We start from the raw sequence: 10,203 nt of genomic DNA on the forward strand, positions 1-10,203 counted from the left end.
ACTCTATCTTAAATTGGTAACTACTGCACAGAAAGATGAATTACTTCAAGTGACTAAAACACAGTGATTTGTTGTTTTTACTGTAAATCCAATGTACTCTATGAACAAAAGCACTTACAAGCAGTACACAGCAATCTTTTTAGTTATATATTGATAATGTTATTTTGAAGTTATTACATGTGTGATGTAGAAAAAAGTAAATATGCAGTTACGTTAGCATCACAAGAAAATAAGAATTTCAGTGCAAGAAAAAGATCCAATTATAAAAATAAAAGTATTTAAGTAGAAAGTCTATCAACCTAATTTGAATTGAAGTATAAAAGTATAGCTTTTAAACTGTCATATGCATTTCCTAGCTTGGTACACTGAAAGTCATAGAAGCAATGGCACCCAGTAGCATAAATACTTCAAGTGCCTAGGTTATCATGTCCAAATATTAACAACCTCTAATGGCAACCAAGATTCTTCAGAGAAATCATTAGTTTTAGGTAAGCTAGGAAACATCAAACACACACATACACACATACTCCCCTAGGATAAATTTGTTGTGCCAGAGCACAAAAAAAGCTATAAAACATGAAACTCAGATGGGAATAGTGCATAAAGGACTAGAAGACAACTCAAAGATCTTTCCACTGGCAATTTTAAATTCTGAAATGATCAAAATAATGACAAATTTAAATATAAGTATGATAATTGCAATAAATTAAAACAAATCAAATATAAACAATTATATGAACTTATAATTATACTTAAAAAGTTGTCAGTATGTGAGATCGTTACCTCACAAAGGGCATGATCTGCTTGCCATAAGACAAAAGCCAGTCATCAAGAGGCAAGATGCTGGTAGAGAAAGGGCATTTTATTACTGCTTGCTAGCAAAGAGGAAGATGGCTGATTAATGTCCAAAGAACCATCTTAGGCACAGAATCTTGAAGCAATCACATAAACCAGGGGGTAACAGAGGAGGGTGTTAGGAATGTTGACCCTCTGATGTTACAGACTGAGAGTCATCACATCAGATCTATCAGTTTTCATTGATGATTGCTATCAGCTTAGACTCTCTGTTCAGGTGTCATCTCATTCCTAAGGAACTCAAAAGAATAAAGTTATTGTTTTATTATAGCTGGGAGGTACATGCCAAGCAGGGGTCAGAAAATCCACAGAGCAGCTAGATCTCTTGGAGGGTGCATGTCCAGCCAGGTTAGTTAGTCAGAGGTCATTCAAAGTCACAATATGGTTTCCTTTCTACAATATGGCTTTCCTTATGCCAACCTCGTGTTGAGCTGTTATCAAGATTATCAGGGAAAGAATTGTTTACTCTGAAAATTCATAAAATTTAGTAAAAATTTAACATTTAACCTGCCTTCTCTTTGTGAATTCCATTTCAAAGTATTCAAAGAGTTCATGAAGGGAAGTTTTTAGGGAACAATCCCAGTCACTAAATGCAGAAAGAACGATAGGATTAGAAAATTGCCATTTTGGAAATCTTAATAAAATATTGGAGCTGGGAAAGAATCATCAATTGATTTTAAATCATTAGGTGTAATTTTAATGAGGAAATTTATATTAGAGACATAAGGCTGGTACTATCTGAATCCATAAAATAATCTTATTTATATAACACATGGGGCAACTAGATATTATTTGCCACATAATAAGATAAAATAGTAATAACAAAATCCCATTATGAAGGTTCTTTGACCAAAAACAAACAAATTAAAGGGAATCTTATTATAATCAATCCTTTGTGTTTAACTAGCAGTTAACAAGAAATTTAGGGGGTAGAGGAAAATTTAAACAATAATCCAAGGAAGTAATCAGACCAATTACAGAATTTCAGGTATTCAAAAAACAAATAGTCGTTTTCTCTGACAGATCAATGGCACAAATAAAACAGAGAGCGGAAGTGTGATAAAGGCATAAAAAATTAAATAAGGCTTATCAGTTAGAGATGCACACTGAATATTCAAGAGCAAGATGACAAGATGAGATTTGTTTTGAAATCTGGACACAGGGAAAAAATAAAAATTGGAAGGTATACATAAGGCCAGAATGAGAATCTGTTGATGAAGTTGAGTGAATGATACATGGGTTTTTTTTTTATTACTTATTATACTCATTCTCTCTACTTTTATGTATGTTCAAAACTTCCATAATATTAAAAAATAAAATGGCAAATTAAAAAATATTAACAAAGAATGAGGGTGAAATATAGAATATAGAGATGAATAAAAACTGAGTTTCAGGGGCTGGCCCCGTGGCCAAGCGGTTAAGTTCACGCTCTCCGCTGCAGGCAGCCCAGTGCTTCATTGGTTCGAATCCTGGGCGCTGACATGGCACTGCTCATCAAACCATGCTGAGGCAGCATCCCACATGCCACAACTAGAAGGACCCACAACGAAGAATATACAACTATGTACTGGGGGGCTTTGGGGAGAAAAAGGAAAAAAAATTAAAAATTTAAAAAACAAACAAACTGAGTTTCCTATCAAAATACCCTCCATTAAAGGAATCCAAAAAGATATACATTGAGAAAAGAAAGTAAAATAGATGAAGATTGTGAAGTGCAAGAGAAAAAAAGTAGAATAATAAAAATTTTTACAAAACCCATTTATCTTATATAGAGGTGGTGGTTGTACAACATTGTGAATGTACGAAAAGCCACTGAATTGTTCACTTAAAGTTGTTAATTTTGTAATATGTGAATTTCACTTCAATAAATTACTTTTAAAACTCACTTTTTTTCTTTAAAACAGGTCATGAAGGAACAAAAAGAAGCATAGAAAGAATGAGAAAATAAAAATATGACTAGAAAAATTCTAAACATATATCAATAATTAAAATGATAAAAGTCTCTGATTTTTCCTATTAAAATATTTATTGATAAAACAACTGATAATTTCTATGTCTCTGTACAAGAAAAATTACCTGATTTATATGCTGCTAGACATTTATATGCAATTTATAAGAGATATAACTAGAACATGAGAACATACCAAGTTTGAAAGTACAAGTAGAGGAAAAGCTGACCAAGCTAAAATTTTCTTATCTCTACTGATATTATATAAAATAAGATGTGAGATTAAAAAACAGTATTACAAAACGTAGAATTAACTGCAACATGACAAAAAATTTTAACTCACCAAGGAGATATAACATTCTCAATAAGCATAATCTTAATAAGACAGCTTCAAGATGCGTAAAGAAAATGCTGAGAGAACTACTAGAAAAAGTGGGAAAAAGTGAAGCCACCTTTAGAGTAAAATATGTTTTAAAGTCTCTCTAAATTATTAAGATGTAGGATAAAATTCAACAAATAAGAAGATGTGATGAGAAAATGAACAATCTTATCTATTGACATATATAGAATTTCATACTAAGTAGAGAATACTACACAGAAAACATAAGTATAGATATAGATGTAGATATTACATTTAGTCAAATAGATGACCATAAAACATATTTTGACAAATTTGGAAGATTAAGTATCTGCAAGCTACTTACATAACTATGAAATTAATTCAGAAATTCATGTAAATGCATAGATTTTTAAATATCCATATATACTGAAATGAAATGATAAAATAACTCATTACTAGAAGAATAATTTAACAAAAAATCTAAAATACTTTGAAATGAATGATAATGGAATCATTATGCATCAGAACATCTAGAAAGCAGTGAACCAAGAATCCAATTTAAAAAGATAGCAACCAATTAAGAAAACAATGTCAAATAAAGTAAAAGAAAGGAGGTAATAAGTAAAAGAATGAATCAGATGATGATAATTACGGTAAACAAAGAGATGGTACAGAGAATCTACAAAGCAACCAGTTAGTTCTTTCGGAAGACTAACAAAAGAGACAAATGGTTGATAGAATTTACAAATTGAAAATATCAGAAGGCACAGATAAATAATTGTAGTCATTATAAAGGGGGCACTTACAGAGATAAAACAGTTTAGAAAGCTAAAAAGAAAACTGTGATAATTTTAGTGCAAATAAATTTAAAAGGTCAACAAAATGGAGAAATGTCTAGGCAAATGAGTTTATCCAAAGCTTGAATAATTTTAAAACTATAAAAATATTAAGTTATTGATTAAACTCATCCCATAAACAAAAGCAGAGTACTTCCGAAAAATTTCTCTGAAAATTTTATGGACTATATTTTACAATTTTAAATAAAATATTCTGGAAAATAGAAAAAGACCACTTCTGAACTCATTCCATAGACTAGCGTAATATTGCCCAAGATAAAATAGATATCAAAGGCAGAGATAGTTAAACAGTATATCAAATAAGCTTTATTTTATATGTGAAACATATATACTTTATATATCTTTGTCCAATTTATAAAGTTGATTACTGTAATTGCCATTCATAAAAGATCTTAAAAATTCTCAAATAATTATTATCTCAATAAGAATTAGAGTATTTGGGGCTGGCTCTGTGGCCGAGTGGTTAAGTTCGCGCGCTCCGCTGCAGCAGCCCAGGGTTCGGATCCTGGGTATGGACATGGCACTGCTCGTCAGGCCACGTTGAGGTGGCGTCCCACATCCCACAACTAGAAGGACTTGCAACTAAGATATACAACTGTGTACAGGGGGGTTTGGGGAGATAAAAGCACGAAAAAAAAAGGAAAGATTGGCAACAGTTGTTAGCCCAGGTGCCAATCTTTAAAAAAAAAGAAAAAAGAATTATAGTATTCTTCTAAAAATCCCTTGATTAGATAGAAAATTTAAATAGAAATTTAAAAATATATAGAATAATAAGTCTCATCAAAGTATAAAAGAACTAGGGGCTGGCCCAGTGGCCCAGCAGTTAAGTTTGCACATCCCGCTTTGGTGGCCCAGGGTTCACCAGTTTGGATCCCCAGTGTGGACATGGCACTGCTTGTCAAGCCATGCTGTGATAGGCATCCCACAAAGAAAACGTAGAGGAAGATGGGCACAGATGTTAGCTCAGGGCCAGTCTTCCTCAGCAAAAAGAGGAAGATTGGCAGGAGATGTTAGCTCAGGGCTAATCTTCCTGGAAAAAATAAAGTATGAAAAATCTAAAAAGATATTTCCATGGTGACCACATGGAAAAATGGACAAACTTTACTCTGATGGATCTATAATTTTCTAGAGATCTATAAAAGTTGAATAGGATGCAAAGAAACCTCTAAGAGCAGAATTTTATCAAAGGACCAACTCCTGTTAATAAGGAGAGGAGCACTGCAACCTAGATACCTGGGAGAAGTGCTAGTTTTGTTATGGTGGACAAAGGAGTAGATCTACCAAAATCAAGAGATTTTCATACCAATGTGTATTGGTGGTATAATTTGGAATCTTAAGAGCACCAAGTACAAAAAATAAACCACTTCTCCTTACAGTTCTCCTCACCTCTGACCTAAGGCATTTTTCTTAGAACATAGCATGAGAGAGGAGTGGGAGAGCAGAATAAAATTTGCACAATCTCAAGCATTTCTGGGGTGCTTAGTTTCTAGAGCCCTGCTTGGGTTGAATACAAAGACTTTTTTAATATGATGCACAAAAACCAACACAGAGAGTCAAGAAAAATGAGGGAAGAAAGCAATATATTCCAAACAGAAAAGCAAGATAAAACTCCAGAAACAGACCTTAATGAAATGGAGATAAGTGATTTACCCAATAAAGAGTTCAAAATAATGGTCATAAAGATGCCCACCAAGATCAAGAGAATAATGCATGAACAAAATGAGAATTTCAACAAGAGATAAAAAAAAAATAAGAAAGCACCAAACAGAAATTAGAGATCTGAATACTACAATAACTGAACTAAAAAAGTCAATGGAGGGGTTCCACTCCAGACTAGATCAAGCAGAAGAAAATATCAGCAAACTCTAGGACAAGCAGTGGAACTCATTCAATGAGAAGAGCAAAACAAAATGAAATGAAAAACAATACTGATAGCTTAAGGAAATTATAGGACACTAACAAGTGGGCCAATGTTTGCATTATAGGGGTCCCAGAAGGAGAAGACAGAGAGAAAGGGGCAGGAAGCTTATTTAAAGATATAATGGCTGAAATGCTTGAACAAGAAAAAGAAGTAGGCATCCAGATCTAGGAAGGTCAGAGACAAAAACTAATTAACACAAAATTAAATTGTCAAAAGTTAAAGACAAAGAGAAAAATCTCAAAAGCAGCAAGAGAAAAACAACTCCTTAAGTACAAAGAAGGTCCCATAAAGCAATCAGCAGATTTTTCAGTGGAAACTTTGCAGGCCAGAAAGGAGTGGTACGATACATTCAAATTGTTGAAAAAAACCCAACCTGTCATTCAAGAATGATCTGCCTGGGGCCAGCCCCGTGGCCAAGTGGTTAAGTTCACATGCTCCTCTTCATGGTGTGGAGTTTCGCTCACTGGTTTGGATTCTGGGCGCAGACATTGCACCGCTCATCAGGCCATGCAGAGGCAGTGCCCCACATAGCACAACCAGAAGGACCTACAATTAGAATATTCAACTATGTACTTGGGGACTTTGGGGAGAAGAAGGAAAAAATAGAGAAGATTGGCAACAGATGTTAGCTCAGGTGCTAATCTTTAAAAAAAACAAAAAGAAATAAAATGATCTGGTCACCAAAGTTGTCTTCCAGAATTAAAGGAGAGATAAAGAGTTTTACAGGCAAGCAAAAGCTGAATGAATTCATTACAACTAGACTGGCCTTACAAGAAATGTTACAGGGACTTTTTCAAACTGAAATAAAAGGATGCAAATTAGTAACAAGAAAACATACGAAAACATAAATCTCACTGGAAAAGGTAAATATATAGTTATATTTGGGATACTCTAAAGTTGAAAAGGTGGTGAATAAATCACTTAAAATCTAGTATAAAGGTTATAAGACAAAATATTAAAAATAACTATGACTACAAAAATTTGTTAACAGATGCACAATGTACAACGATTTAAGCTACGACATGCAAAACATAAAATGTTGGAAGGAAAGAGTAAAAATGTAGAGCTTCAGCATTTATTCAAAGTGAATTTGTTATCAGCTTAAAATGGACTACTATAATTATAGGATGTTTAAGTAAGACTCGTAACCACAAAGCAAAAACCTATAATAGATGCACGAAAGATAAAGAGAAAGGAATCAAATCATACCACTATAGAAAATCATCAAATCCCAAAAGAAAACAGCAAGAGAAGAAAGAAATGAAGCAGTTACAAAACAGTCAGAAAACAATTAACGAAATGGCAATAGTAAGCACATACCTATCAACAATTACTTTAAATGTAAATGGACTGAATTCTCCAATCAATAAACATAAATGACTGAATGGATTTAAAGAAACAAGACCCAATAGTATGCTGCCTACAAGAGACTCTCTTCAGCTTTAAGGACACACAGACCAAAAGTGAATGGATGGAAAAAGAAATTCCACATAAATGGAAACCAAAAGAAAGAAGGAATGGTTATTCTTAATCAGAAAAAAAATGGACTTTAAGCCAAAGACTATAATAAAAGACAAAGAGGTCACTATATAATGATTAAAATGTCAACCTAACAAGAGGATGGAACATGAATAAATTGTTATGCACCCGAGATAGAAGCACCTAAATATATAGCAAATATTAACAGACCTGAGGAGAGAAATAGACAGTAATACAATAATAATAGGGATTTCAATACCCCATTTTCAACAATAGATAGATCATGCAGACAGAAAATAAATAAGGAGACATTGTATTTAAAGTACAGAATAGAACCAGCTAGACTTAGACATTTACAGAATGTTTCATTCAAAGGCAGCAGAATACACATTCTTCTCATGAATACATGGAAAATTCTGCAGGATAGATCATATGTCAGGCTGCAAAACAAGTCTTAATAAATTTAAGAAGATTGAAATAATACCAAACATCTTTTCTGACCACAGTAATATGAAACTAAAAATCAATTACAAGAAGAAAACTGGAAAATTTAATCTCCACAAATATGTGGAGATTAAACAACAAGCTACTGAACAACCAATGGGTCAAAGAAGAAATCAAAAGATATCCTCAGACAAATAAAGATGGAAATAGAACATAACGAACCTATGGAATGCAGCAAAAGCAGTTTTAACAAGAAGTTCATAGTGATAAATGTGATCTCAAACAATCTAACTTTACAATGTAAGGAACTAGATAAAGAAGAACAAAGACCCCAAACTTAGTCAAGAATATTCAATGGGGAAAGAATAGGCTCTTCAACAAATGATAGTGAGAAAACTGGATAACCACATGAAGAAAAATGAACTTGGTCCCTAACCTTACACAACTCATAGAAATTAACTTGAAATGGATCAAAGACTTTCACATAAGACCTGAAACTGTAAAACTAGAAGTAAACCTAAGAATCTTGCTGACATTCATTTTGACAATGATTTTTTAGCTATGACACCAAAAGCACAAGCGACAAAAGCACAAATCAACAAGTAGGACTACATCAAATTAAAATGCTTCTGCACAGCAAAAGAAACAATCAAAAAAGTAAAAAGGAAATCTACAGAATGGGATAAAATATTTGCAAACTGTATATCAAATAATGGGTTAAAATCCAAAACATATAAAGAATTCATGCAACTCAATAACGAAAAGGAAATCTGATTAAAAAATTGGCAGAGGAACTAAACAGACATCATTCCAAATGGCAAACATATACCCCAAAAGATACCAAACATCACTAATCATCATGGAAATACAAATCAAAACCATAACGAAATATCACTTCACATCTATTAGAATGGCTATCATTAAGATCATAAGAGATAACAAGTACTGGTGAGGATGTAGAGAAATGGGAACCCTTGTATACTGTTAGTGGAATGCAAATCAATTCAGCCACTATGGAAAACAGTATGAAATTTCTTCAAAAAATTAAAAATAGAAGTACCATATGATCCAGCAATTCCACTCCTGGGTAACCAAAGGAATGAACACAGGATATTGGAAAGATAAATGCACTCCTATGTTTTTGTACTCAATTGATCCAAAAGAAGGGAAGGAAAAGCAGTAAATTTGTTAAAATAGTAAAGTAGATTTTACCAGGACTATTGAGATAGGTATAGGGGCTACTGTAATGGAGTTTTGCAATAGGGAAGAGACATTGGGCTCAACATCTACCACAACAAGGACAAGTTAAGATTCATAGTCAGTGGATGGAAAATTGCTAAGAGGAAATGTCAAGGGTAAGGAGGATTCTGTTAAGCCCATTTGACAGGATTAGTGTTGATGGCAGGCCAAAGTGATAAGACAGGAGGGTGGGGAAAAACGAATTTGATCAGATATCAGGGGTGGGGGATTTTTTCTAAACTGACCCTGTGATCCAGTAGGAGTGTTGCTAAAACTGGACTAAGTGAGACAAGGACTGAGTCCAAAGGTGAGCATAGTCCAAAAGAAAATTGAGAGGAAGCTGACTCAGATTTGATCAAGGAGACAGTTTTTGTCAAATCAAAACAAAGGACGGTGAGACAAACAGCGAAATTTGAGATACAAACCAAACTATAACAATAATTATATTAAATATCAATGGTTTAAACATTCCAATTAAAAGACAGTGATATTTAGGCTAATAAAAAGACAACAAACAGTTATATGCCATCTTCAATAACCCAATTAGATACTTATACTATAAATACTTATAAGGTAAAAGTGAGGATGAACAAAGTTATATCACACAAACACTAATCACAAAAGAGAAGACATTACATAATAAAAAGAATTCATCAAGAAGCTATAACAATCCCAAATGTTATGATCGCAATAGCAGAACTTCAAAATCCATGAAATAAAAACTTGACAAAAGTGAAAAAGATATATGTACAATTATAGCTGGAGACTTCAAAACCCCTCTTTCACCTGTCAACTTAGAAAAAAGAAGCAACTGCAAAACAAAAGGAAAGTGTTTATCTGGGGTCTTAGAATTGCAATTCCGGGAACACAGTTTCTGGCAGAAGCCGGAGTAGAAGTCAGGAGTTCTTATTAGCAGCTGAGAGCCCAGAACCATCATCTCAGTCGTTTGTGAGGGAGGGTAAACTTATGTTACAGTTCATTAGTTTACTCAAGGACATCTTGTTATTATAGACAAAGTTTCCTTTTGCACAGTCCTTCAGAAAGTCATTTCTCCGCAAACGACTCCCTTTTGGCAAATAAACAAAGTCAGCACAGTTTCGTATTTTTAATAAAATGGAGT

This window comes from Equus caballus, chromosome 6 (genome assembly GCF_041296265.1).
Source record: "Equus caballus isolate H_3958 breed thoroughbred chromosome 6, TB-T2T, whole genome shotgun sequence".
In the NCBI taxonomy this organism is placed as follows: Eukaryota; Metazoa; Chordata; class Mammalia; order Perissodactyla; family Equidae; genus Equus; species Equus caballus.